General features: G+C 34.9%; 1 long non-coding RNA gene across 1 annotated transcript; it reads left to right on the top strand.

Annotated features, from left to right (window-relative positions):
- Nucleotides 1–6,652: 6,652 nt before the first annotated feature.
- Nucleotides 6,653–7,345, top strand: LOC125193920. The gene is made up of 2 exons (XR_007171662.1): nucleotides 6,653–6,735; nucleotides 7,071–7,345. It is a non-coding gene; the product is annotated as an uncharacterized LOC125193920 (long non-coding RNA).
- Nucleotides 7,346–7,881: the final 536 nt, after the last annotated feature.

The following is a 7,881-nucleotide window of genomic DNA, read 5'->3' as shown; positions in this document are numbered from 1 at the left end:
ATCTTCAAATCTACAGAGGTGCCGCCGTCATTTCCCTCTCTCCCTGCTCTGTTTCTCTCGCCTACGCCGCCGCTCCCTCCGCCCTACTTTCTGCTCGCCAAGCCTCTCCACCGCTGTGCATCCCTAGTTCTACCGCCTGCTTCAGCTATCCCACCAACCTCGGGCAGCCGCCGCCGCCGCCCACACCGGCAGTTCTCTCGCTCAGCCGCCTCCCGCCTCCCACTGCTTCTCTTTACCTCCTTCGTCTCCTTTTCTTCTTCTAGCCATTATCTCAGATCTCTATCGGTATCACGCCCCTAAAATGCAGATTTTGTTTACACTAAAATGCATATTTAATTAATGTCGTGGGTATATATAAATGTGTAATCTTATTTGAGAAGCCACTGCATTGCTCAATAGGAGCTGCTTTTTTTCTATCCAATGGTTGCCATTTTTTAAAATGACCAAAAGGATAAATAAAATAGCTTCATATTTTCCCTCCAAAAAGGGCATAAATGTCTTTTCAATAAACTGACACTTTAGATTAGTAAGATTGTAATACTAAATGATGTGCCTGTGTAAGTATTCACTGTTTGGCGAGTATTCAACCCATATACCCTTTGGGTTTAGCGATCCATAGGTCTAGGTTGTAGTATCCACTCACAACCGGAACCATCACAAAGGACAGCGAGTTTGAATCATTCCCCTTGGGTTTAGTAACTCATGGGACTAGGTTATAGCACCACCACATGAATTAAATTTTATTTTTTAATGCGTTTAAGATTTGGTACAGTAAGCAATATACCAATAGTATCTAATAATGTGATTGGATCAATGAATAATGTACAGATTAAAGAGAATAATGTTGATATGAACTTGAATTCATGCCCTTTGGGTTTAGCAATCCATGGAGTTTGAATCATTCCCCTTGGGTTTAGCAACCCATGAGGGGCTATAGCACCACCACATGAATGAATTTTCATTTTTTAATGCGTTTAAGATTTGGTACAGTAAATAATGTACCAATAGTATCTAATAATGTACACGGATCAGTGAATAATGTACATATTGAAGAGAATGATGTTGAAAGGAAATTGAATTCAAACTATCCCAAGTGCTTTACATCGTCATAAGTCTAGACAAAATACCCTACAAATATATTTCAAATCAGTTGGACACCTCCTGAAGTACATGTTGTCTTTCTTGTTTCGACTAGGTGCTGCAAAATCCTCTCTCACCGAGACCACCACAGAGCAGTCGCTGCCACCGCAGCGCACAAGGAATGCGGTTGATCCATGGGCACGAGCATTTCTGAACAAGCCTACTTGGTTCATCTTCCTCCACCACCTCCTGGTTGGGTGAATTGAGATCGCCATTGCTGCCAAGTTCCTCCAACGCCTCCTGGTTTAGCAAAAGTAAATTATATGTATAAGTGATGTAACAGATCAATAATGTACAAAAATATATGTATAATACATGTGTAATAGCAACAACAGTAATGGTTAATATAACATGTCAGTAATGTATGATGAATAACACATAATGCAAGACTACATAACAATAATGTACCAAAAGATATTTAAAATTTTTCCCATGCAACTCAGTAATGTACCAAGAAGTTCATATAATGAGTAGTAACTGACTAATAATGTACCAAACTTTATATATAATAATGCCTTTATTACAACGAACACAATATTTCATACTTGTAAATTGTCATAATGTATGAAAAGTGGTAATGTAATGTACAAAACGATATAAATGTTAGGTTTGGTATACTGAAAAGCATGTTTCGAGCAAGTTTCGCTCGAATAGAATCTTGCTTATATACGTAAAACTCTATAATCCACTTTTAACCCGATTCAATATTATTCGAGCAGTTTCGCACGAATAGAATCAGTATATTATTACATTGTGTTTGCTTGTGCATTTATAAGATGTTTTATAAACACTTAAATGTATAAGAAGCAAACAAAGTCTAAGTCTTTTGCTTAGTAGACTGGTTGTGGGCGTCGTCCACTTTAAGATAACACAGTCGGTTCTATGCAATGCTTTGCAAAAGAAAAAGAAGAATTTCACAACCCAGATAGGCTTAGACTACCTATCGTGAAAGGTTGCAATGTCGGTCCGATTATTTCTAAGCCTTACTGAAATAAGATGACGTTGGTGTGGTATAGCACTGAATGGATCTAACAGCAAGACGTGTCTTTATGCTATCTACTGAAAGACTAGGTCTTGATAAAATACTATTTCTTAATCTACATACGTTAGCATTGAGCATACGGTATTGATTATGCACTACTTTGACTTATCAAATGGTGCGGGTTTTTCGCAACCCAATAATCCCGATATATTGGGTAGTGGTGATTAATATCTAGCGGTGCTAGGATTGCTATTATGTTGAATCGTGCGCGAGGTGAGTCTCGTTTGATAATGTCCTCAAGAGGAGCTCGAACAAGGTTTTATTATTCGGAAAACTGGCCAGTTGGAGTTTTATTACTCTATGAATAATAAATAAGTGTTTTTTGCTAAGTCCACTCTTGGAATTAATAAGATGTTAATTAATTAAGTCCATAGCAGACATTAATTAATTAATGGACATTTATATCTTAAGCGCGGGAAATAAATAATATAAATAATGGAAACCCGGATTACTTGTAATTTTGGATTTGGATGGGGAGTGCAATATTACTTCTATAGTGGCTGCTCGTAATATTCCAATATAAGCTTGTATTAAATTGTGGGTTCAATTTAATTAGTAAAAAGCTAATTGGGCGAGCCCATATCCAAAACCTTCCATAGATCCCTGTCTGGGCCCAAAAGGAACTTAATATAAATAGGAGAATAAAGGAGACAGAATAATCACAATTTCATTATTTGTAATTTTCGAAAATTTCAGCTTCCCCAGCTGTAGGAATTTTCGAATTCCACTCCTTTTCCCAAAAGGATTTCTTTTGTCTTCTTTATTCGAGTCCTAGTATTTTGATAAGATCAGCCCACACTTGATATTGGAATACAGTTTGGGAACCAGTCAGAAGATCTGTGGTCTAGTATTGAAGATCATCCCGTGGAGAAGGCGCGAGCAATCGTCGATTCTTTGGAGAATCAAATCGGTAACTCTAAACCGTAGTATTCATGTTTAGGATTTATATTATCTAAGCATGAATTATTTGCGTTCTAGCATGCAATTATCTGTTTAACATGTGAATTGATTAATCCCATAATCGGTCAAATAGATCCGTGTCTGATTTATTTGTTTTGTACAAGTCTTCCGCTGTGCAAGGGGCTCCAAACCCCAGTAATAAATAATGTAGCTTGCAACAGAATAGGATGTATAATGTATCAAATTAAACTAATGTAATGTACAAAACGGTATAAATAAATGAACAACACGTAAACACAAAAAAGAACAAATATGAAACAGACCACTGCCTATTACAATTTAACAACCAATGTCTAAACACCATTGTACAATAATGTATATAAAAAAACAAAAAATGCACAATTTCAGTGAAACCAAACGTTTTTGACTGAAACAAACTCATGATGTACAACACAGAGTGCAATAATGAACAATTTACATCCAAATAATGCAAAACTCTAGCTGAACCAATGATATCAGATTTGAACAAATTCAAGAAGAATGCAAAAGATTTATCACATGTAGTTTGTGTTGGTTGGATTTTGAAGGGTCTGCCTCTTTTCGTCATTGATGTACTGTCAGACACACCACTGAAATCGGTTAAATTTCTTCATCCAAATCATAAAAAACACAGATATAACTCAATAATCAACCCAAATCGTCAATAATGGACAGAATCAACAACACATTGAACACAATATCAGAGATTTTCAGCAACATCTACGACGTCAGTATGGTTTCACCCGGAATAATCGAACATATACCAAATGTAACTCAGAAATCAACTACACACTTCAATAAGAGCAGAACCCTAATCCGAATGATTACCATTTCATTGTTTAAAGAAAAATCCACCAAAAAAATTGTGTATTAAACTTAATCGACGCTGAAAACTGTGAATCGATTACTATGCGGTCTCGTAAATGACGACAATCGACGTTTAGGAGTAATTATTACCCAAAAACGGAACTTTGGAAACCCACCTTGTTGCAAATAAAAACTCAATCGGCGCGGGCACAACTGAAATTCGGAACATTAAGCCTGTGAATCGTCGACCGACGGTGAATTCCGCGGCGAGAATCGACTGTGGAGTTGGTTTCCCTTCGATTGGAGAGGCGGCTAGGGTTTAGGCGGTTTTGAAATGGTGGAGAATAGTTTTGATCGTGGGTTGATGGGATGGAGTGAGAGAGTGAATTAGAAGATGGAAGGTTATGAAAATCTAGCTTAATTATAGGAATTTCCGTTTTGGAATGCGTACAAGCCATTATATTTTTACTCTTATACCCTCATAATGCACAGATTAAGACAAATAATGCAACACGGGATCAGATTTCTCCTTTTAATCTAGTTCGTCCATTCTATCAATCTAATGGATGATATTAAGAAGGAAATAGTATCTAAAGGGGTAAAAGTAGCTTAATGCTTCCCTATATATATATATATATATATATATATATATATATATATAGGGATGTATTCAGGTCAGAACGCTAAGTATAAGTAAAACTCAAAACACTTGCAGTCCATTGGATCTTATGATCTAACGGTTAGATTAATGCCACGTGTCATCTAATGATGTAGAATTTTAGACTAATAATGCAGCTCGGATAATAATGTAGCATTTTAGTTTAATAATGTACAGTTTTAGTCTTACAATGTACATTTCTAGTCTAATAATGTACCTCGGCTAATAATGTAGATTTTTAGTATGATAATGTAACTAATCACAACCATCCAATCTAATGATCCAAGGGCTGTGATTAGTGCTGTGTTTTACACTAAGATGCTGTAAGGACCCTAACACACCCCTATATATATATCTATATATAGATATATATATCTATATATAGATATATATATCTATCTATATATATATATTATATAATATAATATATTAAGTTAATATAATATATATATATATATATAATATTATATTTAAAATATAATTCGGTTATATGGTTTATCGGTTTTTTTTTCACCCGAACCAAACCGAACCGAAAGACCGAAATTTTTATATTTTCAAAATCGAACCGAACTGAAAAATCGAAAAAACCGAACCGAATTTTAAAATTTCGGTTTGGATCGGTTCGGATATTCAGTTTCGGTTTTTTTTACTCACCCCTAGACGTTGATGAGCTAGGCCATGCTCTCGGTGGACGGATGTCCGGCGGCGGATGGGCCTCGAGACCTGCTCTTGGTCTGTATTGCACGAATACCTTCGAGAATCTGGTCCCCTGAAGCAAACATTACGCGTTCCATAGCTCGATTTAGATCTTTTCCGGGAAACATTTTGGAAAAGTGAGTGAAAGAGAGATGTTTTGATTGAGAGATGTTGTGTGAGAATTGTGTGAAATGAGTGGAAATTTGGTGTATTTATATAGAGAATAAAAAATAAATAAAAATGGAAAAACGTGTCGCTTGTCCTCGTCCTCGATCGTCCGTGCCCTTGCAATGGGCGGACGAGGGATCGCGCGACGCGTCGGGTGCCCGACCGAGACGACCGAACTTTCGGTCTTCTCGCTCGTCCGCCCGATCGGTCTTCCGCCTGCAATGGGCGGACGATCGCGGGCGAGCCCGAATTTGGTCGATCGGGCGGACGATCCCACAACCATTATGGATGCTCTAAAATCACAAAGTTTGACCAAATTTTTTTATTTTTCATGAACTTTAAAGTTGGTCAAAAAAACAATGAACTTGGGCTTGTAGTTAATTTCCCACGAAAACTTTTTTTCCCTGCTAATTGGATATTCACTAGAAAGAATAAGTTCATGATTTTTTCAACCAAATTTGAAGTCATAAGAAATACTCCACTCGTTCCAACTAAGTTGAATCAAAACTTTTGAGTACGGAGATTAAAAAGTTATATTGAAAAGTAGAAGAGATGAAAATAAAGTACAAAAGATAAAGAGAGTGTAAAGTAGATGACGAAATAAAATAATTTAGAGAGATTGGATGTTTTATTTTTTATCGAAAAAGAAAATGACTCAACTTAGTTGGAATATTTCAAAAAAGAATACAACCAACTTAATTGGGATGTAGGGAATATCAAATTAGGTCAAAATTTGTGATTTTAGAGACCTATGTTAACTTCACTAAATTTCATTTTCAGAATATTTGATATGACACTAAATCTTATTTAAGAGCAATTTAAAAAGAATAACTATTCTGGAAATCAAGAAATAAGATCACAAATCACAATTATGGGTTTACTATATCTTATTTAAGAGCAATTTAAATATTTTGGGAATAAAGAAAGACAAAATTACAATTATAAGTGTATTTCCAATACATTCAAGATCACAATTATGGGTGTATTTCCAATTCATGCATGGTCATATAATAATATTTTAAGAACAATTTAAAAGAAAAACTATTCTGAGAATCAAGAATTAATATCAATCACAAAGATCACAACAATATCTTAAAGAGCAATTCAAAAGTATAATTACTCATTTTGGGAATCAAGAAATAAGATCACAATTATGAGAGTATAAATAGGACATGCAATGGGAAAGAGGATACTCAAAACACACTGCACTTAATCAAAAGAACAAGAAAAATGGCAACGTTCAACAAATCATTTGGCCTCATCCTCTTGCTCGTTTTAGCCTCAGGTAAACTACTTTGCTAGTACATCAATATAGTAGGGCAATTGGCCACTAATATCACAAAATTTGAACGAATTCCAAATTTCGTATGAACTTAAAACTTGATTAAAAATCATGAACCCTTTCATGGTTTGATATTTGCAACACTCGATGATTCCGGCTATATTGATGCCTATTTGCCTTGCTGGATAACACAGGTGGCCCAAAACGACGTTCATTATTTTTAAGACCAAGTTTAAAGATCATTGAAAACTTTGAAATTCAACCAGTTTGTTATATTAGCGACCAATTACGGCTAATTTACATGGTACTAATAATTAAATTTGTATAAAATGATGCAGTTGCTGAATTTGGAATGGCAACAAAAAGATGCACTCTTGGAAATGGTGAATGTGGTGAACGAATATGTTGTGAAGGAGGAATTTGCGGTGACAGTTGCTGTGATGCTAAGTGCAAGACCAAATATGTCTTAGGCAATACTCAGGGTTATTGCAATAGGATTGCTTCACAAAATTTATGTTTCTGCGAATTTGATTGTTAATCACTTTATTGTTGCTCATCTTTCATTTCAAATAAAAAATTCAATGGATGAAATAAATTACTTTTGTTTGTGATATGGAGTAATATAACTGAATGGCTGTGGTTTAATATTTCTGAAATTCTTTATTATTAAGTGAGAATAGTAAATTCTTTTCAGTATACAAACTTTATTTCTTAGGCAATCCGACTTCGAAAATAAAACCGAAATATTATCATGAAACCGAAATAATTATAAAAATATTTAATTAATAGTGATTTATTAACAATAATGATATTTATATAATACTATACTTTTAATATTATGCAATTTCATTTTACTTATTGACAATAATTGTATAATATCATTATTTAATCAAATTATCATTTTAATTAAACTAAATTATTATATACTCCATCCGTCTTATTTTACTAGGCTTGTTTTACCATTTTTGGATGTCCCATTAAGAGCGTCCACAATAAGGCGGACTAACCAATAGCCTAGCACTAGCTAGGACTAACTAAAAACACCTTCTGCCACGTCACTAGGACTAACCACAACATGTCATATTACTAGGACTAATCACAACACAATAATAGGCTAGCACTAGGACTAGCCGACGCTCTAGCTAATAA

This window comes from Salvia hispanica, chromosome 6 (assembly GCF_023119035.1).
Source record: "Salvia hispanica cultivar TCC Black 2014 chromosome 6, UniMelb_Shisp_WGS_1.0, whole genome shotgun sequence".
Taxonomy (NCBI): Eukaryota; Viridiplantae; Streptophyta; class Magnoliopsida; order Lamiales; family Lamiaceae; genus Salvia; species Salvia hispanica.
This window is presented reverse-complemented; position numbering and strand designations above follow the sequence as displayed.